The sequence below is a fragment of the Pleurodeles waltl genome, chromosome 4_1 (assembly GCF_031143425.1).
Source record: "Pleurodeles waltl isolate 20211129_DDA chromosome 4_1, aPleWal1.hap1.20221129, whole genome shotgun sequence".
In the NCBI taxonomy this organism is placed as follows: domain Eukaryota; kingdom Metazoa; phylum Chordata; class Amphibia; order Caudata; family Salamandridae; genus Pleurodeles; species Pleurodeles waltl.
Genome location: NC_090442.1, coordinates 190,131,522 through 190,157,198, shown reverse-complemented (window position 1 = coordinate 190,157,198; position 25,677 = coordinate 190,131,522). Strand labels below are relative to the sequence as shown.

At 44.6% G+C, this 25,677-nt stretch overlaps 1 protein-coding gene across 21 annotated transcripts in view; it reads right to left on the bottom strand.

Moving 5' to 3' along the window:
• The window catches only part of MICAL3 (microtubule associated monooxygenase, calponin and LIM domain containing 3), a 1,349,174-nt gene that overhangs the window by 183,645 nt on the left and 1,139,852 nt on the right, over positions 1-25,677 (bottom strand). The gene's annotated exons all lie outside the window — the stretch shown is intronic.

Below are 25,677 nucleotides of genomic sequence, written 5' to 3'. Positions count from 1 at the left end.
CCTGTGGCAGCACCTGCACAACTGTATCCGATAGAGTATGCTTGTAGCGTCCCAAAAGGCATGCAGTGCTCACGCACCGCAGTGTCAGATTGGAGGAAGAGTGTAGGAAAGTACCCTCTTTTGGCATGGTTACCCCCACTTTTTGCCTGGTAGCAGTATGCTTAGACCGTCTTCACTGAGATCCTGCAAACCAGAACTCCAGTGATTGTGCTCTCTTCCTCTAAAATTGGTTGCCCAGGACTTTTGTGCACTTCACAATTGGCATACTGGTGCCCCCTTGTAAGACCCTAGTATATGGTACTTAGGTACCCAAGTCACTGTAAATCACCCCTATGGGAGGCCCTCCTAGCCCAGAGTGCAGGTACCGTATGTGAGGGCAGTCCTGCATAAGCATAGGTGCCCCTAGGAACTCCAGCTCCATTACACAGGACTTCGGAAGTGCAGGGAAACCATTTTACCCATGTACTGGACACAGGTACATAATGGTAACTCCGAACCTGGGCATGTTTGATATCAAACATGTTTGAATCATGCCCCAATACTGTTCCAAGTATTGGTTGTATGATTCCATGCACTATGGGGGCTCCTTAAAGGACCCCCAGCATTGCTCCTACTAGTCTTCTGGGGTTTTCCGGGCTGCCCATGCTGCTGCCACACCTCAGACAGGTTTCTGCCCTCCTGCTGTTTGACCAGCTCAGGCAGAGGAAGGCAGAACAAAGGATTTCCATTGGGAGAGGGAGGTAACACCCTCTCCCTTGGAAATGAGTGTTACATGGCTTGGGAAGGGTAGCCTCCCCAAGCTACCAGTGTGCTTTGAAAGGCACATTTGAGGCCCTTATTGCATAAACCGGTTTGCACCAGTCCAGGGATGCCTGGTTTCTGCCCTGCTGGGAAACTGGACAATGGAAAGGGGAGTGACCACTCCCCTATCCATCATCACCCCAGGGGTGGTGCCAAGAACTCCTCCATGTGGCCATTGATTCTGCCATCTTGAATCCAAGATGTACAGAGGCCCCTTGGAGCATCTGAGTGGCCAGGTCAGGCAGGTGACGTCACAGCCCCCTCCTGACAGATGGTCATCTTGCCGAAGACCAAACATCCCTTTAGGGCTATTTTGGGTCTCCCTCTTGGGTGGGTCTGCAAATTTGAAGTGTAAGATTCCAGCAGGACTTCTCTGCATAGTTTAGTTCATCTTCTGGCCACAGGGACTGCAAATGGACCCTCGAGGAACTAACAAGACTGCAACTCCCGAGACGACCTTGCCTTGCAAAATTGTTTCTGCAGCTCCTTTCAGCAACAGCAACATTTCCCTGGCTGTGCATCCTCTGGGGTCGGCGAGACTTCAGCCTGCACCAAGAATCAAGAAGGAATCTCCCTTGAAGTGAAGGAGTCACTCCCCTGCATCTACAGGCACCTACAGCTCCGACATCCGGCTGCGTGGATCTGCTCTTCTTTGGAACCCTGTGGATCCTGCATCACAGGTGGTGGTCTGGAGTGGTCCCCTTTGTCCTCACTGCCCGCTGTCCAACTTGGGAGACAGCGAGCCTTTGCCCCTGCTTGCAGGACAGTACCCCTGTGCTTGAAGCTACCAAGGTTTGTTGTCTCCTGCTCCAAGGGATCTTCAGGCTCCGAGTAGCCCCGGCCACCAGCACTTCATCCTGCCAAGAACAGTCTCCTCTCTGCTGCTCCAGCGACGTGTGACTCCTCTTCAGATGTGCTGATTGAGCCTCACTGCAACTTAATGTGCCTACTGCCAGTGGATTGCTTGTGGGGGCTGCGACAGGTCAGCTTGGACTCCCCTCCAAGGGTCAAGTCCCTTGGACCTTGCTTGTCATCTTCAGCCTTGCAACTCTTCTTTTGCTCCTTCTTGTATTTTCCAAGGCTTGTTAGTCGTTCTCCTAAACCACTGACCATCTGCGACCCGACGACTGATGGGGACACCATCTGCACCACTCCAAGGACTCATCTTCAGCTTCTTGACTCCACAGCTGGAGGTCGTCTTCTTCCCCCGTCGACCCAGATCTTAATCCACAGAAAGGGGGGTAGTGGCTAATGCCCCCACTGGACACTCCATCGTAGACTGGACTCTGTCCCCTTCTTTTGCAGGTCCTCCTCTTCCAGATTTCACCTTTGGTTTCTTCTAGTCTGGTCCTGTTCTTGCACAATCCCTTTTCCAAGTCCTCATGTTAGTCCTTGGGAAGAGCAAAGAGCAGGTACCTACCTTTACTCTACTGGTTACTGGGGGTCACTTAGGTACTCACCTCTTGGGATCCCTAGTTCATCCATTTTCCCTCCAACAACTCTATATCCTTGGGTGGGGAGGGGGAGAGAGGCTTCACTTCGCATTCCAATATTTTATTATATGGTTTGGTCCTCCCCTAGGGTCCTAACTATTTTTCACTAATTCTTTCCAATGCTTGTTTCTTGTGCCAATTACTAATTCTTACTGTGTGTGTGTGTGTGTGTGTATATATATATATATATATATATATATATATATATATATATATATATATATATATATATATATATATATATATATATCAAAAACAAACAAAGCGGCTCAGTTAATGGCGCCGCGCTCCAAACGCCGGTGCTCAAACCAAGGGCAAGCCGATCCCTCAATGAAATATTTACAAACAACGTTCGGTTGAGCACTCCACCAAGAATGGTAATTCAATTATTTATTGACTGTGAAAAAAGAAAAGAACAACGCGTTTCGACCATTACGGTCTTTGTCAAGTTCAAACTTGACAAAGACCGTAATGGTTGAAACGCGTTGTTCTTTTCTTTTTTCACAGTCAATAAATAATTTAATTACCATTCTTGGTGGAGTGCTCAACCGAACATTGTTTTGGAATATATATATATATATATATATATGGAAAATGTTACTTACCCAGTAGACATCTGTTCGTGGCATGTAGTGCTGCAGATTCACATGCTTTACATAAGTCCGCCATCTAGTGTTGGGCTCGGAGCATTACAAGTTGTTTTTCTTCGAAGAAGGTTTTTGAGTCACGCGACTGAGTGACTCCTTTCGGTGATAGTGCACATGGGCATCGAGTCCTTTGTTAGATTGTTTTCCTGCATGAGGGTGAAGTAAAGTGTAGAAATGTATATATATATATATATATATATATATATATATATATATATATATATATATATATATAAGAGAGATGTCCATGCAATGTATACACATATTTACAAATAAAGTACTACAACGGCTACAGGCTTCCGGGGAGTATGAATGTTAATCTGCAGCACTTCATGCCACGAACAGATGTCTACTGGGCAGGTAACATTTTCCATTAAATTGCAAGTGTAGCTGCAGATACACATGCTTTGCATAGAATGTAAAGCAGTCCCCTCCCAAAAAAACGGTGGCTAGCCTGTAGGAGTTGGAGTAGTTTGAAATGGTGTTTTAAACACAGCTTGTCCAACGTTTGCTTGCTGGTGTGAACACTTCCAGACAGTAGTGTATAGTAAATGTGTGTGGTGTAGACCATGTGGCTGCTTTACATGTATGTGCCATTGGTATATTTCCTAAGAATGCCATTGAAGCTCCTTTCTTTCTAGTGGAATGTGCTTTAGGAGTTACTAGTAAGTGTCTTTTAGCTTTAAGATAGCAAGTTTGAATACACTTTACTACCCATATGGCTAATCCTTGTTTTGAAATAGGATTACCCTTGTGAGGTTGTTGAAAAGCCACGAAGAGTTGTTTAGACTGATTTTTTTTGTTCTATCTATATAACACATGAGAACCCTTTTAACATCAAGGGTATGAAGAGCTCTTTCAGCAAATTAATCTGGCTGTAGAAAGAAGACTGGCAGTTCCACAGAGGGATTGGTATAATATGGTGAAACTACTTTTGGTAGGAATTTTGGGTTTGTTCTAAGGACTATTTTGTTCTTGTGAATTTGAAAGAAAGGTTCTTCTAAAGTGAATGCTTGAATTTCACAAACTCTTCTTAAAGAAGTGACTGCTACTAAGAAGGCAACCTTCCATGATACAAACTGAAAAGGGCAAGAATGTATGGGTTCAAGTGGTGGGCCCATACGTCTGGTGAGTACAATGTTAAGATTCAAGGCAGGAGCTGGTGGGGCTCTAGGTGGAATAATCCTTTTAAGGCCTTCCATAAAGGCCTTTATAACAGGAATCCTAAACAGAGAAGTATGCTGTCTGGTTTGAAGGTATGCAGCTATTGCTGTTAAATGGATTTTATTAGAAGAGTAAGCAAGATTTACTTTTTCTAAATGTCGCAAATAACATCAAAATCGGGTCAATGATTTTTGGGCTGACAATAATAGACAAAACGTTTCCATTTCGCTGCATAACACTGTCTAGTTGTACGTTTGCGTGCTTCCTTTAGAATATCCATACATTCAGAAGGAAGCTGTAAATAGCCAAATTCTATGACATCAGGAGCCAAATCGCCAGGTTGAGTCAATAGGTCTGATTTGTTTGGTGGTCTGTAATGTTGTACTACAGACAGATCCAACAGTGTTGTGTACCAGTGTTGACATGCCCATGTGGGAGCTATGAGTATCATAGTGAGGGAGGTGTGACGGATCTTGCTGACCAGAAATGGACTTAGTGGGAGAGGTGGAAAAGTGTAAGCAACTATCTCTGACCAATTGATCCATAGAGCATTGCCCTTGGATTGAGGGTGTAAGTACAAGGATGCAAAGTTTGGGCATTTTGCATTTTCGCTTGTGGTGAAGAGGTCTGGGGTTCTCCACATTTGGAAGTATTGTTCAATCACCTCAATTACGTGTTGCTGCGTCCTGCTTGAGAGGTCCGCTAGTTGATTGTGGATCCCTGGAATATACTCCGCTAATAGTTAAATGTGATTGTGAATTGCCCATTTCCAAATTGTCTGTGGCAAAAGGGACAATTGAGATGAGTGTGCCCCCCCTGGCTCCCCCCATTTTTGCAGATAATACATTGTGGTCATGTTGTTTGTCCTTATTAAACTGTCTTGTGTGTGATTTATGTCTGAAAAGCTTTGAGCGCTAGGAACACTGCTAGTAATTCCAAATGGTTTATGCGATAACATTTTTTGATTGATGCATCCATTGGGATTATGGTCTGTGGCACAGGGTCCTGAAAAGGCCGCCCCTTTAGTAAGTTGGTGTGATTCCACCATTGCAGAGAGTGATAAGTCTGGTGGCTCAACAACACTAGATCCTGAATGTGACCCTTTGCCCAAGACTATTGTTGAGAAAGACACTGCTGTAGTGGTCTCATGTGTAGGCGTGATTGGGTAATATTGCTATATATGAGGCCATCATTCCCAATAGTTTCATGACCAACTTCACTGTATAGGTGCGGTTGTATTGTAGTTGAGATATGAGATTGTTAAATGCTTGAACCCTCAAATGGATTTGGGTATGCTAATCCTGATTGACTGTTCAGAAGTGCTCCTAGATACGGTTGTATTTGGGCTGGCTGCAGGTTAGATTTCTAATAACTGATTGTGAATCCTCGGTTGTGTAGGGTGTCCACTGTATAATGTTGACGGATTTGAATTGTACTGGCTTTTATGAGCCAGTCGTCCAGATCCGGAAAGACACGTATGTGTTGTCTTCTGAGGAATGCTGCAATCATCGCTAGGCATTTGGTGAACACCCTTTGTGCTGCTGTTACTCAGAATGATAGTACTTTGAATTGGTATTACTTTCCAGCTATAACAAATCTTAGATATTTTCGATGTGCTGGATATGGGAATGTTGAAATAAGCATCTTTTAGATCTAATGCGGTCATGTAATCTTGTTTCTGTAGTTGGGGAATGATGTATTGTAGAATTACCATGTGAAAGTGTTCTGAAAGAATTTGTTGACTGAGGGGTCTAAGATCTAAGATTGGTCTGAGAGTATCATCTTTCTTTGGTCTGAGGAAGTAGTCAATGCACTCCCCAACTCTTGTTGAGATATAGGTAACATCTCTATGGCACCTTTGAGCAGTAGTGATTGTATATCCTGTTTTAATAAATTAAGATGTTCCAGAGTAAGTCTGTGAGAACAAGGAGGAACATTTGGTGGAGTAGAGATGAGTTCTAGGCAATGACCATGTTGGATAATTGATAGAACCCATTGATCTGTAGTAATTGTGTGCCATTGTGTGTAAAAGTATTTTAGTCTTCCTCCCACAGGTGATGTATGTTCTGTGGGAATGTGTAAGAAGTCACTGTTTTGTTGAGGTAGAAGAACCTCTTGGGTGGTTGATTTACATTTCCATCTATAATTGTTTCTTCTGTAAGAGCCTCTGAAGGAGCCTCTGTTGTAAAAGTGTGCCCCTTGTTTTTGTTAGGATGTGAATTGTTCTGTGGTTGATGATTTGAAACCACCCCTAAACTGTGGCCTACGAAAAGTTCCCCGAGTAGGTGTAGTGTAGAAAGCACCCATAGCTTTAGGTATTTCAGAGTACTTTTTCAGCCTCTCTTTTGTGGTATCAACCTCTGGCCCAAATAGATATTGTTTATTGAAGGGCATATTCAATACTGCCTGTTGTATTTCTGGCTTAAAACCTGAAGCCCTTAACCATGTGTGTCTTCTAATGATGATACTGGTGTTGATACCCCCTGCTGTTGTATCTGCTGCCCCTATTGCAGATCTGATTTGGTTACTGGGAATAGCCTGCCCTTCTGCTACTATTTGTTGTGCCCTTTTTTGATGTTCTGGTGGAAGGTACTGCAAGAAATATTCCATTTGGTACCAATGAGCCCCATCATATCTTGCTAAAAGTGCTTGAAAGTTTGCAATCCTCCAATGGTTAGCAGCTTCAGTTGCTACTCCTTTACCCGCTGCATCAAATTTACAACTTTTCTTGTCTGGAGGAGGAGCTTCCCCTGTAGATTGGCTGCTGGCTCTCTTTCTTGCTGCACTGACCACTATAGAGTCAGGTGGTAATTGTGTTCTAATAAAAACCGGATCAGAGGGTGAGGGTTTATACTTTTCATCCACCCTGAACATAATGATTCTGGATCTTACCATTTCTTTGAAAATGTCCTCTGCATGTTTAAGCATGCTTGGGAGCACAGGGAGACACTGATACTCTTTATGAGCAGAGGTTAAGGTATCAAATAAAAATAATCTTCCTCAATGGGATCTGTATGTAGTTGTACATTATGATACGCAGCTGCTCTAGCTATAACCTGATTTTAAGCAGTGGTATCTTCAGGTGGAGATGGCCTTGCAGAGTACAAATCAGGATCATTGAAAGGAATGGGATGTGTGTCATATATGTCCCATGGATCTATAGCCTCTTGAGTGTCGTATAAATCATCCCTATGTGGTGAAACAGGGGATTTTGGAGAAAATTGTGAAGTTGAAGGTGGAGGTGGTGGAATATCTGGTGGTGAAGAAGCAGAAAGTAAAGGAGAATGTGGTGGTGAAAGATGTTGTGATGCCTTTGGTTTCTTCTTTTGTTTAAATATTTTAGCAGGAGGAGTCCCAGCTTCTAAAGTTTTTTGAAAAGTCAATTTTCTTTTGATTGTTGGAGGAGGAGAGGCTATGATCCTTCCTGTGTCCTTATGTATATGGATCTTTCACTGTTTAGCATCAATTACCTCCAATTTGGGCCTTATTTCTGAAGACTCCTCAGTAACTGGAGCATATTTACCACCAACAGGTTTCAGCTCTGAAGGTTTGGATACCGAATGCTTGAGTCAGTCTGAGAATGTTGGCTCCAAAAGCGTTTACTTTTTTGGGGTCCGTGGTGGAAGTCTCCGATTTTCGGCTCAGTACTGAAACAGGTGCGGTAAGCTGTCTGCTCGGTGCCGAATGCACTTTGGCCTTTTGTTTCGGTGCTGAACCCGCGAGTTGGTCATCTGACTGTATTTTTCAGGACCAACCATGCCTGACAAGCAGTGGAAGACCCAAGACCAGTGCAGAAGTCTTTTAATTGTCTTAGGGAGATGGGAGGGGTCTGATGTACTCATGTACCGCGTCAGTGGGATGGATTGGCTGTTGACATTGGAATCGCGATCCAAATCGGAGTCTGCGATGGAAATGGTCACATGGTGTGCCAATTCCTCTTGTGCGTGCTCATCCCCGAAGATGTCAGCAGTATGTTCTGATAACTTGGACGCCATCTCCAATCGATGTGCTCTTCGATCCCTAAGAGTCTTTTTGGAACGAAACGACAGGCAAGCGTCACAGTTCTCTTTTCTGTGATACAGAGAGAGACAGAGATTACACACCAAGTGCTGATCGGTGTACGGAAACTTGGCGTGACACCGAGGGCAAAGCGAAACGGAGTCCATTCCATCAGCCTAACATTGTCTGACTAAAACACGTCGAAGTAGGCCCAAAAAGGGCGAGGTCGCCCCTTAAGGGCGTGTAATCGACCCCGAAGATTACAACTGGATTGAATATAAGTTTGGAAAACTCGATCAAAAACTATATCAATGTTTATAGAAAAGTAAAGAGAAGTTCAGATAGTACCGAACCGAGATCTACCGGAGCAAGAGGGAACACAACCGAACCAGACGGCGGAAAGAAAACTATCTAACAAAGGACTCTATGCCCATGCGCAGTATCACCGAGAAGAGGAGTCACTCGATCTTGTGACTCGAAACCCTTCTTTAAAGAAAAACAACTTGTACCACTCAGAGTCCAACACTAGATAGCTGACTTATGCAAAGCATGTGTATCTGCAGCTACACATGCCATCGAACATATTATATATATATATATATATATATATTTAGTGTGTACTTACCTCCAGTTGGGGGGGCTGCCTATAAGTAATCTAGTGTTGTGCTACTATAGCAAAGTACCTTTATTTGTGTAACGTGTGTTTTTTTCATGTGTGATAAGTTGCTGAGTGACTTTTGTGGTATTGCATAAGCTTTGCATGTCTCCTAGATAAGTTTTGGCTGCTCATCCACAGCAATCTCTAGAAAGCCCTAGCTTCTTAGACACTGCCTACATTCACTAATAAGGGGTGCCTGGACCTGTTATAAGGTGCCAACACCCTAGGTGTCCATCACACACCAGGCCAGCTTCCTACAAAGAGAACATTTTCTTTCCATGTTGGCCCAGTCGTTTTGATTCCCTGTCCAGGGGTGGGGAAGGGAATGCACCAGAAGAGGGAGAAGCCTGAATGACTAGGCGCTCAGGTGCAGGGTGTGGGGTCAGGAATTTAGGGTAGTTGGTCGCATGCCTACAGTGGCGGGCATCTGTCCTTTTGACAGGAGCCCCCTGCACTGGGATTAGAGCACATCCGCAGCAGACATCAGTGAGGGCCTCATTGAAGGGCAATGGCGGGTCTGATGTGGAAGCCCCCGGGCTGAAGCACCTCAATCAGGATGATAGTGCTGACCGCCCCAGGCCCTCGGCTGCTCTTCACACCACAACCGAGTAGGAGTCTCCCTCCTCTGTAGCCATGGTAGGGGGGAGAAAGCATGGCAGAGCAAGAGGAGGTGTCCAACCCACTGGCTTCACCCAGTTCATGAGCCTAGTCCATGTAAGGGTCTTCAAGCTCCATACTCTCAAAGTATCCATACCCATAGGTATAAGGTTTAGGATCCAACCTGGGGAGTGATGTCTTTGTCGAAGTTGGATTCAGCATCAAGCGACAACGTTCCGCCTCGGAGTCGGTAATAAGTATGGGATCGATGTCATTTATGGGCCGAACCGACGTCGGAAGCGTCGACTTCTACAATGGTGCTGGGGAAGGTCACATTGGCACAACTGGCATCATGTTGGATCTGGAAAAGGATCCTGGAGTGCCCTTTGGAGCAAAGGCTAAAGCCTCCGGCGTGGAACCAGAGGTGGCCCCCACCAAATCTACTGGGCCGGAGGGCATCACAGGAGACTCGGTCCGCCCAAATATGAGGCGCATGGACTCCTAAAACTCCCTGAGTTGGGAAGGGGTGGCTCTGGCTCCCGGAAACTCAGGGAGGTGCGGAGCCGAACTAGAAGCAGGCTCCGAGGATGGAGGCCTAGAAGGACGACGCTCTGCCCATGCTGCATTGGCCGAGCGACAGGGTGAAGTCGAAGAACGCTTGTTCTTCTTCAACGACTTCTTGTGACCCGAATGTCCTGAGTAGTTGGAGTGGGATGAGGTCTTTGCAAAGTGTCTCAAGACCTTTCTCTCTAGCAAGACAGGGAACAATGTGCAGGTGGACGCCGGGCGGCATGAAGGTTTAGGGACCGCTACCTCAAAGGTTTCGGGTTCATGGTCCGGCAGTCAGAACACGACTTAGGGTCGTGGTCACACTCCAAGCACCACAAACACACCAGGTGCGGATCCATCACTGACATCATGCGGTGAAAGGAGTCGCAGGGCTTGAAGCCGGTCTTATGGGATGACATCTCACTGCACCATAAGTCAAAAAACTTTGACAAAAAGCCGAAAGGCCAGTCAAAAAGCAACTGTAGGGTAGCTCTTCTCGGATGGGCACGGGAGGCTGGCTGGAAAGAAAAGAACTGGTGCCTATATATGACCAGCGATGTCATATCCGGCGATCACGACACCAATGACTGATGCGGAGTCGACAAATGTCACCTAACGGCACACAAGGGTACTGCTCGAAGAAAAATCTCCACATCCAGACTGACGCCTGGGGGAAATTCTAAGGTAAGGAATCTGCAACTAGAAGTGTCTAGCAGAAGCAATGTTTACCGCCATGTCTAACAAATGAAGGAGCTGAGTGTGAGTGAACTTCTCACTATGATAGTTGGGGAGGAGGAGTAAGGCATATGTACTCCTTCTTAAATGCTGAACAAAATCATTGTGTTGTAATTGAATACTTTTATTTCCTTTTCATTGTAATGACTGATATCCATAATAATGTGCTTTGCAACTAGGCGAGGCCATTTCCCCGCACTTATAACCCTATTGATTAACTGCTGTATTTTATGCTGTGTACCTTTACCGGACAGAAGTGGGATTGATTGTCCCATGATTAAGACCCAGAAATACAGCCAAACCACATTAATCCTGCCCCATGCAAAGTTTGTAAATATACTATCAGTAGGCATAAGAGGAGGGCATAATTCTTTCTCGGTCATTTAGGCTGGGGTATGCGTCAGTTGTACCACTAAACAAAATATATTGTTTTCTGCCCATGGAATGGGTAACTGTCCTTGCAACCATTATTTTGTACTACAGGGCACAGGTAAGCTAAGCAGCTGTCATTTTTGTACATTTAACTTCGAGCCATTGACTCACCCAGAGAGCCACAGTATGTCTATGGTTGCTGGAATAGAAAGCTCTGGACCTGATAAAGTTATGAGCACAATGTACAAATACCTACAAATTTAATGTACGGTGCTTCTCGCCTTCACCCCTTTAAAACTGGAAGTGTGCCTCATCAGTATGGCCATAGGTTCCAAGTTAATGCAAAGAAAAAGCTGGGGACTTCAAATGGTGTAGTGAACACACCGCTGACCCTAGTTTTAGCTTCTGGATTTTGGTATTTACTGAAGACCCATATAAGGAATTGGTTGCCAAAGTCCATCTGCTGCAGCGTAAGTCTGTGGAAGGGCCTGAATACTCTGGTGAATGCCTTTTCTGCGTCAATGCAAACCAATCATTTGCAATCCAATGGGTCTCGCGTTTGCTCAAGTTAGAGATGTTAACACTGTAAATCCCAGCTTCACAGACACTGCAGACATTCCTTGAACACCACAGGAATTGTATTATAGTATTGCAGAGAGTGCATGTACAAAATATAAAGACAACTAAAAACTACTCACCATAGCATAATCTTTCAAATTTTACTCAGAGCTGGCTCACGCTTTTCCAATAAAAACGTAGCTAACTTTGCTGAACTGCTTCAGTAAGTACTAGATGCAGTCAGGCAGACCTAGCCTGTAGCCCCTGGTTGCAGTTCAAGTAGTATCTCTCAGTTTTCAGTGTCCAAAGAGGTGGCATATAGTGTGGTTTTCTAGATGAACCCTTAAATCAATTTAGATGAAAGCGTTTCCTAGTCCTGCTTATGCCAGTCCCGGCACTGGAGATGCGTTTCGTGCCATGATTGCACAAGCATGCACCAAGTACAAAACAGGTGTTTTTTGAAGCAAGGTTTTAAATGGCGAAGCACTGCTTCAAAATACCATTCAGAGGCACTATTTACTGGCCCGCAGGTAACTTAATGGACTGCTGCCATTAGATTTTGCTCTCAGGGAAACTATGAAAAAGCGGGGACTTTTGAGAAATGAACGAGGTCTCCCACAACGCGGCAATAGTAAATATCTACTTTAATTCTCTGAAACTTGACAATAGAAATAAACATAAAAAAGGGACAATCCACGCTAGCTCTTAACAATACCTTTTCCATCTTAAACACGACCCTAACGTTTTTCTCTAATGCAGATGTGGCCAGTTAATCTTTTAGATTCTTGCGAATTGGGTAATCTTTTCATAGTAAAACTGTAACATTAGAAGCATCCTTCAGGATATTCCGGAGTATAACTGGTGTGAGCAATTGCAAACGCAAACGCAAACCAAATAGTCATATGGTCATGTTTGACTAAATTAAGCACGGGTAACATTAAAATGCATGTTTGTAAGTTGACAGAATGTAATGTCTTGCAAGCATTTTGCCTCACATTTCAACAAAGCTCTAGTGAAGTTAGAGCAGCCTGATAAGATTTGTGGCACCAATAAAGAAGGTAAGCAATGCCCTGAGTGCGATGTCATGAGTGCTGGCAGGGAGGGGCCCTGGAGAGAGACCCCCTCTGCGATGCGAGGGCATCTGATGTTGGATAATACGCTTATTTTAGGAGCCTGGTAAAAGAGGACAGGACTGGAATAAAGCAAAAACAAATGTCAGTGACATGGAAGAAGTAGAATGCTGCAATTAAACGCAAGCAGTGTCAGCCTAAAACACGCATGCGCACAGTGAAAGGGGACCACATAGAAATGTAAAAATAATAGTCCGTCACAGCAACAGATAAAGAAATCAAAGTGGAACAATACAGTAGTTGGTCACTGCTCTGAAACAGAAAAAGGAGGGAATAAATGAAGAACTGACCACTAGGAGGCAAGAATTTGTAAAGGACACTGCAACCAACAAATGAAATTGTTTTACAGTATGCCAGTTGCCCAAAGAAAAACACCAAACCTCCCACTACCACAACCCCTACTCGAAATTCTAGTGCCCCTAGTAATAGCAGTGGTGGTGGGAGCAAACCTACTAATAGCCAATCCAAGGGACAGTTCACTTTTGGTAATTTAGTTGTGGTTGGTCTTGTTAGGGAGACCAAAGAGGCTGTGTTAGTCTCTGAAGGTGCAATTGATTTGGCCACCTTAGTCGCTTGTCCCCTTAATATAGATAAGTACAAGCAACTTCCCCTAATAAATGGTGTTGAGGTTCAGGCCTACAGGGACACAGGTGCCAGTGTTACCACGGTGATAGAGAAACTGGTGCACCCTGAACAACACCTACTTGGTCAGCAGTGGCAAGTGACAGACGCTCATAACAACACTCTTAGCCACCCCATGGCTGTTGTGAATCTCAACTGGGGGGGGGGGGGGGTTACATATATACACCAGGTGGAATGCTTATGCTCGACCTAAAAAGAACATTGTGTTGATTAGATCAGCCCCACTTTGTCCAGGGTATGTAGGATGAGTTTTGTGTTGTCTGAGCTACTTTTACCTGGAATGAACGGCTCCTTACCGGGACCTATAAGACTGCATATGTATGCTCAATGTATTAGCCTCGATATCTGTGAGTAATTTTGCATCTATATAGTTACTACAAAATTGGCCTATAGGATGCGCAGTTTGCTGCAATAACTGGCATTTAAATAATTATAATTGAAGCTTTCTGCATTGTTGTTACTATTCCTGTGTCCCCGAACTCAACAAATAAACAGGTAAGGAGGGGTTGGGATTTCTAGTAGAATGGTTTATAAAATATCCCTGTAACCATTAGGCCCTGGAGATTTTTGTAGCTTTAGGAGTGCCATGGCAGTATCATCATCAGCCTAGTAATATTTCTGTTTCAGTCAGACCAAAGCATATTCTTTGTCTATTGTTTTCAAATGTGCTCAGAGGGCTAACAGTTTCTTTCAGACTTCCTGTGACCCCATTTTATTCGGTTACCCCTTTAATGCATCTGCTCTTCCAGGGTCTGTCATTTTCTGCTATATTTCTGTTATTCTTTGCTGCTAAGGAAATGAGTGTGCCTCTCATTTTCACTTTAAGTGAGCCCAAGATCCATTGTATCTCCGATGGAGACTTCATCCAGCAGAAGACTCCTTCCAAGTGAAGATGGTCCGAAGGGGTGTTCCCATCTGTACAGAATGTCTTTGCTGTGAGGAACTCCATGTTCTATCTAAATCTGCAGCGCTTTTGCAGGGAAACTGCAGAGAGGTCCTGACAAATTGTGATTTTATGCACTTCAAACGTAATCTGCCCCTTATTTTTGGGCACTTTAATAATGCTTTCTTCTTGGCAAAAATAAGGGCGACATATCAGGGGCTTGGATCCCACACCACTACCACGGGGACACCCAAAATGTGTGTGATCCAAGACAATAAATTCAGCTGTGAGAACCTAAAAAAAAGATAAAGAGTGGAAGAGTCTTTTGACATATGCGTGCATATCCTCTCCTGTCGTGTCTTCCAACGTCTTCCTATATTTTGTCATGCTTGGACGGTTTTCAATATCTTAAGTTGCAAGCCCATTGTTTAATCTGTTAACATGAGGATTCCCTGTCATAGGATCTTGATCTCCCCCTCTCGTGACCCCTCCATTCTACAACCAAGAGACTGTCTCCCAATTCCCTCACATTTACCTGAGCCCTTGAACTTCCTGCTTGACTTCATCCGCCCGCAGTGTTGAAAAGTTCTTATGTAGGACATAGAAGTGTGCCTCCACAAAGGAACTAGTAAGAGGGGTTTTGGAGGTTGTACTCCCCTGTGAAAGCTTGATGTTTCTGGGTGGGGAGCTGTCAGGGGTCTTTGTTGCTGCCTCTTATTTTTGTGTCCTGACCTGGACAGCAACTCTCATATACTAGAGTTTTTTTTTTTTTTTATTCTTGCAGGAAGGCATTTTATGGAGTGTTGCTCGGGCGGTATCAAATTGATACAGAAAGCAGCTTCTGTGCGCTTTTTGAGATTGTATTAATTGTGCAGTTATCAGGACCTCTACTTCCGCTCCCATATTGTGCCGTCAAACCCCTGGAGTTCTAGTGCCTTATACAAGGCTGGATTGGGGTCACAATTAGGCACGGGCAGCCAAAACAAAAGTGTCCTACATTCGCAGATCCAACCTTTCGGAATACACTGCTTGGCTAGGATCACATAGCTAAATCAGGCAAAAATTTACAGTAATAAAGGTATTTTAAAGCTAATAGGGCCAGTACTTAAATAGGAAATTATGTACATCGAAAGCACAAAAGTATCAAAAATGCTAGACGCTCACTTTTAATTGCTTTTTTTTATCCATAAGTTTGCTGTAGATGTTTTGATGAATGTCAGCTGGGTAACAGGACAAGGCATAGACCTAGACTGCCTTTTACACTCATCCGGATTTTTTTTTACATATTCATTTTACTTTTTGCAGTACTTAGGAGGGGACCTCCAATGCTCAGACTGGTGAAAGGTGCATTTGTGTTTTTTTGCTTTACTCGCCGCTAACATCATGTGTACGTTCTGAGAAAGGGAATGATGCTAGTGTGTAAATGCAAAAACAATGAAAAAATAGAGACACTTTCCTTACATGCAGATTTATATAGCACAAACTTGGCTCAGAGATGTTGGAGTGCTTTTAATTAGCACCAGATAACATTACAGAGGGTCAAATCAATTTTTTTGGTTCATGTAGATTAAGTGATTTGCCCAGAATCGCAGGATGTTGAGCTGACATTGGAACAGGAATCTGGTTTCCTAGTTTCAAAGTCAAATACGGCCACAACTTGTACCTCTTACCTGCAATACTTATCATCTGGTAGACAAAGCAGAAGAGGAGACTGATTGATCTCAACCTGTTGTATGGAATGGAGGAGGACAAAAACTGAGGAGCTCCCTCTCTGGCCTTCACCAACCCTCACCATCTCTCCAGTCCGCTCCCTTGATGCAGCCCCCTGACAATCATGTGCTAATGGCTTCCCTTCAGCAGCTCTTTGTGGCCTCTATCGCACAAGGAGGGAGCCAGACGCCAGGCACACCTCATGCTGAGACAATTGGAGCAGCCCATTGCCATCCTACCTTCGACATTAGCCCACTGGCCTGACCTCATGTGCACTGGGTCAGGCTCTGTATATGTTTGTTAAGGTTGTAAGTGTAGGAAGCTGGCCTGATGTGTGGTGAGCACCTACAGTGTTATTACCTTATACTAAGTCCAGGTATCCCCTATTAGTGAAGTGTAGGTAGTGTTTAGGAAGCCAGAACTCTCTAGAGGTAGCTGTGGATGAGCAGCCAAGACTTATCTAGGAGACATGCAAAGCTTATGAAATACCACTATAGTCACACAGCACTCACACACACGAAAGAATCACACAGTGGTACAAAAAGAAAGGTGCTTTAATATGGTAACACAAATACTAAAATAATGTATAGGCAATACCCCAACTGGAGGATAAGTAAACACACTCTTGTATATACTTTACATTAGCTATCAGGAAATAGCATAGAAAGCAATAGGCATTGTTAATAGCAATAGTAAATAGTAAAAACAGTAACAAATAGTGAGGGCCCTAGGGGGAGACCAACCCATATATTAAATAAGTGGAACATGAAAGGAAGTACCCCATCCAAGGAAGTGGAATCAGTAGAAGGAGGAACTAGGAACCTCAAAAGGTAAGTACCAGGGTGCCCCCCAGCGACCAGGAGAGAAGAGGTAAGTACCTGTTTTTTTCCCTCCAAACCCACTGGAGGAATTTGGAAGAAAAGGACTGTGCAAGACCCAGACAAGACTGGAAGAAGCCAAAAGGTGGATCCTGACAGATGAGGACCTGCAAAAGAAGGGGAAAAAGTCTAGTTCCAGTTGGAGTGTCCAGCTGTGGCAGGAGAGACTATCCACCCTTCTGTGGATGCAGGCCCAGGTCGACGGTGGATGAAGAAAGTCAGCAGTGCCGCACAGGGGCAGAACAGGAGTTCCAGAAGTGATGGAAGTGATATCCCACATCGGTGGGTGCTGGAAAACCACCAACAAGCCTTGGCGAATGCAAGAGTCAGAGAAGAGGGTTTTGCAAGGCTGAAGAGGACCAGCAAGCCCCAGGGGAGTCAACCCAAGTATTGGAGTCCGAGGTGACCCTCTGCAGCTGGGAGAGTCACAAGAAGAGGAGGCAGCACTGAGAGGCAGCCCCCGGGCAGCAGGCACAGGAGTCGCATTAAGGCCCACTGAGCACACCTGAAGAGGAGTCCCACGTCGCTGGAGCAGCAGGCAGGAGACTGTGCTTTGAAAGAAGGAGTGCTGGAGGCCGGGGATACAAGGAGTCTGAAGATCCCTTGGAGGAGGAACAAATATGCCTTGGTAGCTACAAGAGTCGCAGTGCACTGGGGTACTGTCCTGCAAGAAGAGGCAGGGGCTTACAATCTCCAAAGTTGGATAGCTGGTGGTTGAGAGGACCAAGATGACCACTCCAGACCACCATCTGTGAAGCAGGATCCACGCAGTTCCAGAGGAGAGAGGATCCATGCAGCCGGTCATTGTTGCAGTTGGTGCCTACAGATCCAGGGGAGTGAATCCTTCCCTCCAAGGGAGATTCCTTCTTGATTCTTGGTGCAGGCTAAAGTCTTGTCGCTCTCATAGGATTCACAGCCAGGGAAATGTTGAGGTTGCTGGAAGGAGCCGGAGAAACAATGTTGCAAAGCGGAGTCGTTGCTGGAGTTGCAGATTGTTGGTTCCTGGAGGGTCCAGTTGCAGTCCTGGTGGCCAGAAGATTAAGTAAACGAAGCAGAGGTGTCCTGCTGGAATCTTGCACGTCAAATCTGAGGACCCACCCAAGAGGGAGACCCTAAATAGCCCAGGAAGGGGGCTTGGTCACCTAGCAGGGGGACCACTTATCAGGAGGGCGCTGACATGTCACCTGCCTGACCTGGCTAATCAGATGCTCCCAGGGGCCTCTGTACATCTTGCATTCAGGATGGCAGAATCAATGGTCACATGGAGGAGCTCTTGGCACCACCCCTGATGTTGTGTTTAACAGGAGAGTGTTACTCCCCTTTCCATTGTCCAGTATCGTGCCAGAGCACGAACCAGGGTCCCTGGACTGGTGGAAACCTGTTTATGGAAGGAAGGCACCAAATGTGCCCTTCAAAGCATACCGGTGGTTTGGGAAGGCTACTCCTCCTAAGCCATGTAATACCTAGTTCCAAGGGAGAGGGTTCTGCTTCCCTCTACCACAGGAAATCCTTTGTTCTGCCTTCCTCTGCCTGAGCTGGTCAAGCAGCAAGAGGGCAGAATCCTGTCTGAGGGGTGGCAGCAGCACGGGCTGCCCGGAAAACCACAAAAGACTAGTAGGAGCAATGCTGGGGGTCCTCTAAGGAGCCCCCAGAATGCATAGAATCATACAATCAACTCTGGCAACAGTATTGGGTAATGATTCAAAACATGCCCAGGTTCAGAGTTACCATTATGTAGTTGGATACAGGTACCTGTGTCCAGTACACGGGTAAAATGGCTTCCCTGCACTTAAAGTCCAGGGTATTGGAGCTGGAGTTCGTAAGGGTACCTCTGCTCATCCATGGGTGTCCACACACACAGGGACCAGCACCCTGCCCTTAGGGCTGGGAAGGCCTACCACAGGGTTGACTTACAGTGACCTGGTGTAGCGGCCAGCAGCGAAAGGGTGCATGCACCTTTTTATTCAGGCTGCAAATGGCAGACCTGCAGAGACAGTTTGCATGGGCTCCAAAGAGTGCATAATACATACTGCAGCCCATGGGGGACTCCTGGTGTACCAATGACTTGGGTACCTTAGTACCATATACTAGGGACTTACAGGGGTACATTAGTATGCCAATTGTTTGGTGTAAAGAGTACCAAGACAACCACATTTAGAGGAGAAAGCACAATCACTAGGGTTCTGGTTAGCAAGATCCCAGTGAAAACAGTCTAAGCACACTGACATCATGCAACAAGTGGGGGTAACCATGTCAAGAAGAGGGATTTTCCAAGAATGCTCTTCCCTGTGCATTTAAAAATAAAAAAATCCTACTGGAATCCAGGGAGGCATGAGACTGGGCCACTTAGTGGCAATCACAGCAAAAAAAATATAATAATCCTAAATTGTTGTGTCAGAGACAGTGTAGTCAAAGAAGAGAAACAACAGACAAGCAAGATACTGCACAGCGATGATGGAACAGATTGCCGCGACACAACAAGAAGCACTCTATGCTGAAAGTCCAAGGGACCAGATGCGATCGCTAGCCTGGTCTCTGAGCCACTGAGAAGAGGTGAGGTGGAAGTTGAGGTGGACTACCCTGTACTACCAAAAGTGACAACAACAGCAGCAGTTGAGATCGTAGATAAAGTATACTGATCTTGCCTGATCCAAACTATGCTGACCTGAATAAGTGCAAATATCCTTGGGGAAGTAAGTAATGCTGAACGTAGTACTATTAATGTATATTACCTGAAAGGCCAACTCGCCCCACCTGCAGGTAGTCATTGTAACATGATAGCACTAAAAGGGCTGAGAAAGGCTAGGCCCGCAGTGGTCTTCAAACTTTTTAATGCCGCGCCCCCCTACTTGAAAAATAAAAATCATTGGGCCCAACTCAGAATTTTTCACAGTTATTTTTTAGAAAGATGGCAATGCTTAAATAGGTCTAAACCTATTTAAACATTGCAGTTAAGTACTGTTACCTTTTTAAAACTGCAATAACATGCTTTTGCTTAAAACAAAGGCATGTTATCTGTATAATATTTCTTTTGGCCAGAGTTTGGCGCCCCCCATGGGATCACTTGAGGCCCCCCAAGGGGGGCCCGTCCCCCAGTTTGAAGACCTCTGGGCTAGGGTATTAAGAACACCTGCAGTGCACAATTGGAATTGTAAGCAGATATTTGTAGAGGGTGTGGGACACAACTTAGGACCAAAACCCATAGAGTCTTAGACACTGGAAGTTTCACATTATGTTCTGGGTTAAAGTGGGAGTCAGCACATTGACACTAAGCCCCCAGGGGAGGGCAGTTGGGGATAGCAATTGTTTTATGTTAACCACTAGATAGGGTCAGACAGACATTAGTGAGATGCGATTCTGCAAGCTCTATAACAACAATCGACAGAACACTGATGGGGGTATTGCAAGTAGGAGTCTCTCCTTGGTTGCTTCCTAGGTGGGGGAGGGGTACACTCCTGCTCTTGGTTTTCTAAAGACAAGTTGTGCCAGACACTTGCAGGTATTATTTCCTAACTTTGAGCATGCATGGGTTTAAAAGTCCTGCAAAGCGATATAGAATTAACTCCTAGATTAAGAGAAGAGATCTGGTGGCTCAGGTGACTAATGCATACATGTCAGCAATCTGTGACTTCATGGTCACAGGTTCAAATCCTGGCAGGCCCCTTCAGTCTTCCATCCTTTCGAGGTTGATAACATTAGTTGGGTAGCAATAAACATTTGTTTCAGTCAGTGCCAAGATGCCCCTTACTTGAATGAATGTTTGCTTAACAAATACAGATCATATTTGGAAATGGTAACAATTAAAATTGCATTCTTTCTAAGCTAGAGGCACATTTATATGGCTGGACCCTACGGTCCAACTAGTTAAACATACAAGAAATAGGGAGAGCAGATACACAATAATGAAAGGCAATTAGATGGTCAACTGTTTAGATTAGTGAACATACATGCACTGAATGCTACACAACCCGATTTTCTTGACTCGCCAGGCTAGCTGTCAATGACCTGGACCGTATAATGCTGTGAGAAGCAGACTGCGTCCCGAAGATTGTCAAGAACAGACCATTATTGTCACCTCCCTGGCACCCAAGCTGTACAACTTGGGAGTAGGTTTTCTGGCTGGCTTGGCATCTGGGAGTTGTTGCGCACAATGCACTCTGAGGAACGAGTATATGCTCACTTCTCTAATGTACATCTACTTAGTACGAGAACTGACCTGTTCTTGTGCCATCCACAATTTCAGGGGGATTCTTCACTACCAATTTCTGAGTAAAACATCGGATCACAGCCTACTGAAAATGTTTTGGTATGGGGGTACATATTAGCAGAATACCACTGTGGAGACTGCAGATTTACGTGGCTATACAGGGCGGCACTCCAGACAGCAAACACACAGTTTTTTTTTAAAGGAACATGCACTGTCAATGATCCAATTGTTTAATGAGAAGCATTCAAAGTAACAAGGGGCATTTTTATGGGCAAAATGCACGGACTCCAAAGGGACCTGGAAAAAGGCCTAATAAATCTGGAACACTTTAAAGACACTAGAGACCACAGTTATCACTGACATAAAGAATCAGCGCTCAGTTAACACACACGAGAAAGAACTACAGGGAAGCCCTGGACACGCTGAGCCGCATCACTATAAGGCATTTACTACTAAGTGAAACACAGTGAAAGCGACAAGGTAGGCGGATTGCTTGCCAGATTGATCAATAGGACAGAACACAGCTACCAATCACTGCCTCACGAGCAACAGATAACATCACAGTTAGCACTTGAGTTGACATAAATGAGTTTGTATGCTAATAACTCTTTCCACCAAACCAGAATATACATGATAGAAGGCCATCAGGAGCATGCCCGTAACATCTAAAGAGGCTGAGCAGAATTTACTTTTGAAGCTGAGCTTAACAGTGAAAGCGGTGAAAATTGCCTTTAAGGGGCTTGCCCCAAAAGTTCTCTAACCATTATGATGAGATAACTGCACCTCGCTTACAGGAGGTCCTTTAGCACCCAAGGATGGCGATTCACTGCTTTCTACCATGCCTGATGCAATAATTTCTTTGCTGAAACCAAGCAAGGACCCCTTTGGTGCCGGAGATTCCTTTGTTGCCTAGGATTTAAGATATTTCACGATGATCAGACATGGTCAAGAGAAATCTTGGCAGAATGATAATGGCTGCCGGGGAATCTATGCTTTGTTGAATTACCTGCCCAGCTCGGAGATGAGTACGTTGGCACTCTCTAAGACACGCCTACTCTATTTATTTTCAAATGTCCCAGTTGTATTGCCTGGTAGGACCTTTGGGGAAATTAATAGAATGTGACTTTTGGGGAAATAAATAGATTGTGACTAGACCTTGTTGTGTAGCCATTTTAGCTATAGTTTTATACACGTTATTTGAGCAAAACTAGGCCTGCCGCTGTGCACTTTAACCTAGATATATTTTATTTAGCTTTGTTATATTATTTTAACATTCGCCACATTTGTGGTCTCGTTTTATTTTCTCTATCTAGCTGTTGACTCTGTGCTTTTCTCAGGGCTGCAGTAAGATAGGTTGCTGGCAAAAGTGGTACGCTTTGTCTCCAATGTTCACAGAAACATACACACTCTTACTCTTTCTTGGAACTTTAGATGTTTTATTATAAAAACACTACTTTGACCCATGTATGTTAGAGGGAGATGCCAGCCAGATGATCACAACTGTATTCTGATTGCGGATTGCTTTGTTACAGCTGCTTATGTAGGCTACAGGCCTCTTGCTCAGGTATGAGGGATGATGTCATCCCAGGGGGAACCCGAAAGGCAGAATTAGAGCTTAACATGCTGTGCTCTAACATAGCTAAATAGGAACTCTCTCTACAAACCTTAGTGGCAATATGGTAGCTTTATTCTTTTGTTTTACTCTCCTCATCACAATTTTAATCTTATTGTGCTTCGTCGTCCTAGTTATTGCAATACATGCTTTATTATCTAAGATGCAGTTACTTCAATAAAATCTTTTTGAACGTTACTCTGACTCTGATTGTCCTTGCATACGTGACACTAATGTAACTGAGAGACACGGATGAGATCTGAGTGACCAAGATTCCCCTGAGGAGTCATGTAGGTCATGCGTCCAGTTGCCCCAATCATCCCTGCTCTTGGGTGGAGATGAGGCACTGCTAGTTAGCCGGAACAAACCCGGATTAGGCTGACAGGTATCACATGGTGCGGGATCAGACTCAGTCCCCCGCAGTACAAGTGATTCTGCTGCCCGAATCCAGTAGTCTCATAAGGATAATGAGAACCCATGCGACAACCTAATGTGGGGCAATCGAAGGAACAAGGTAGACATGCGCTAACCAACTATCAGTATTTAAGGGTGGGCTGACTGCCTCAGACTAAAAAAGCTTACTACCTGGCAGCACAGTTACAGTAGGTGGCTGGGAAATTCAGAACTGGCAGCGCTAGAATGCATATGATGTCCTTGAATCAGACAAATACTAAATTCTGAAGTAACAATGGTTACAATTAGAATAGAACAATGATCTAGAAGCGTAGCCCAATATTACAGAAAAAAAGCCTAATTCACACCAAACCTAAACCACCATATTACCCTGAGCTTCCCTTGTGGGGGCAACCTAGGTTACGTAACACAGGTAAGACATTAGGCAGAGAGAAGGCTGGAACAGCAACAAAATAATCACACTAAGCAACTTCCAGCCCGCTCTGACAGATTACACATAAGAGCCAGTAGTTCAATGTTTAACACATGGTGTTGGTCATACAAAACAAATCAATCTGGAGACGGAGAAATGTGGAACCCCTCACAAAAGACACATACATCATATGCTAATATGCGGCAGAGTAGAAAGACTGACAGCCTAATATCAATGTATTATTTGGTAATCAAAAATAGGGATCACTCGCCTGGTAGAACTTGGGGATCATGAACCGAACAGATAACGGTCACCTAAGTAGAGTGTTGAGATACTCGAAAACCCTGCAAAGGTGTTGTGCAGTGCCGAATGCAAACTGATGCAATTTAAAATACTTCATAGAGCATATCCGACGCCTCATCAATTAAAAAGTATTTACCCTGTTGTCCCCAGCGAGTGTTCAGATCAGAGCCAACATCACTCGTATGTCCTGAAGCTGCCTGCCCTCATTTTATATTGAGTCAATTCAAAAGATGGTACGGGAAAGGACTAGGAGAACGTATCCCTAAGCACTGGAGGCAAATATAGTGGGATTATTTAAGAGAGTCAAGACTGCAACGCTAGACAACAGATTCGCAGACCTGGCATTGTTGCTGGCTAAGAGACAGGTAGCCATGTCCTGGAGTTCCGTGCAGACTTCGCCACTGGTCTCTTGGAATTGAGAATTGTTAAGATGGCCAGTGGCGGAGGGTGACAACATCAACAAACTACAACAATCACCATCAGAGACTGAGGGGGAGAGAGTAAGTGTCACAACGTTGGATGCAATGATTGTTAGTGCAGGGAGAGAATTATCAGGAAACGGCGTGGGCTATTCAGCTTGCCATGAACTAAGAGAGAACATGGAAACTGACTCTCAATTTGTCCCTTACACAAGACTGGATATAGGTGGTCTACACCTTGTTCCCTGGCCTACTTTCAGTGTCTAACAGTGGTTCATCACACTGCCCTGGCCGTTTTATGGATGCCAACCTATTTATTTTCATACTGATGGCACCAAGATTATCAAGTTATCTAACCCGCTGCACTCTATGACTAAAACAATATATATACTATTTGAATGCCCGCCCTCGGATGATAGGCTAAGCAATGACCTGATGTTGACCATGTCCTGTTTGTTGTTTGCTTACTGTGCTGGGTTTCGTTAAGTGCAGTAATGTACACAACTTCTTTATTGACTGAATTAAGAGCAACATTCTTGTCATTCAAAATGTTTGCAAAGTATATGACTTAATGTGTGCCATTCATGCATTAATGGATAAAACAGATATTTAAAGGCAGCACAGTGGTAAAGTATTTAACCACAAAAAAACAGACATAAGCCAAATAAGATACAATTTAACTACATTTTAAATACCCCCACCACACAAACAGGAGCGCACAAACAAATGTGGGATTTCCATAACAAAATCGGTAACACAAAGAAAGGTCATCTGACCAAGGACAAGTTGGTTTGGTGGAAGCGGGTAGTCTTGAGTGCATCAAATGCACCGGGATGCTTTAACTAACAGGGTTTTTTTTTATCGTGAAGCTACTCATTTGTTTACTCAGGATTAGATTAGCATGATCATTGTCCGGGCCAGCTTTAGCGCTTGTGGCGCCCGGTGTGAATCTTTTTTGACCCCACAACCGCCTCCTCGAATACCCTCATTACTACCTGGCAAACGTGCTCCTCACCTCTCTATAACCCTTCTCTCAAATACATTTCATTTGTTTTAAAGCTCTGGAAAAGTTTGGCTTTACTAATCCACTCAGCTATCTACATAAAATACAGATCTGTTATTTGCAGCAGGCATATTAACCCTCTTGCTACTTTATGGCATTTCTGAACTGCAACTAGACCAAGATCTCTCTCTCTCTAGCAGGAACATTAACCATCTTGACATTTTTATTCCTGCCTGGAAGCCAGATGCACAAGAAAGTCTGCAGCAAGGGGTGGTTTTACATTGTAAGTTATTGGTCAACACAGCGCGTCCCGCTGAGGCCATTCCACCACTAAATCCAGGTTAGCGCCCAGGGCAGCTGCACCAGTCACACTGCCCTAAAGCCGGTCCCAATCACTGTTCACTAATTAAGGCTGGAGTACATACGTGGGTTAAGGCAGTCACTCAATGACTGACAACAGAACATAACTTGCCTGATACGTGAGCCATCCC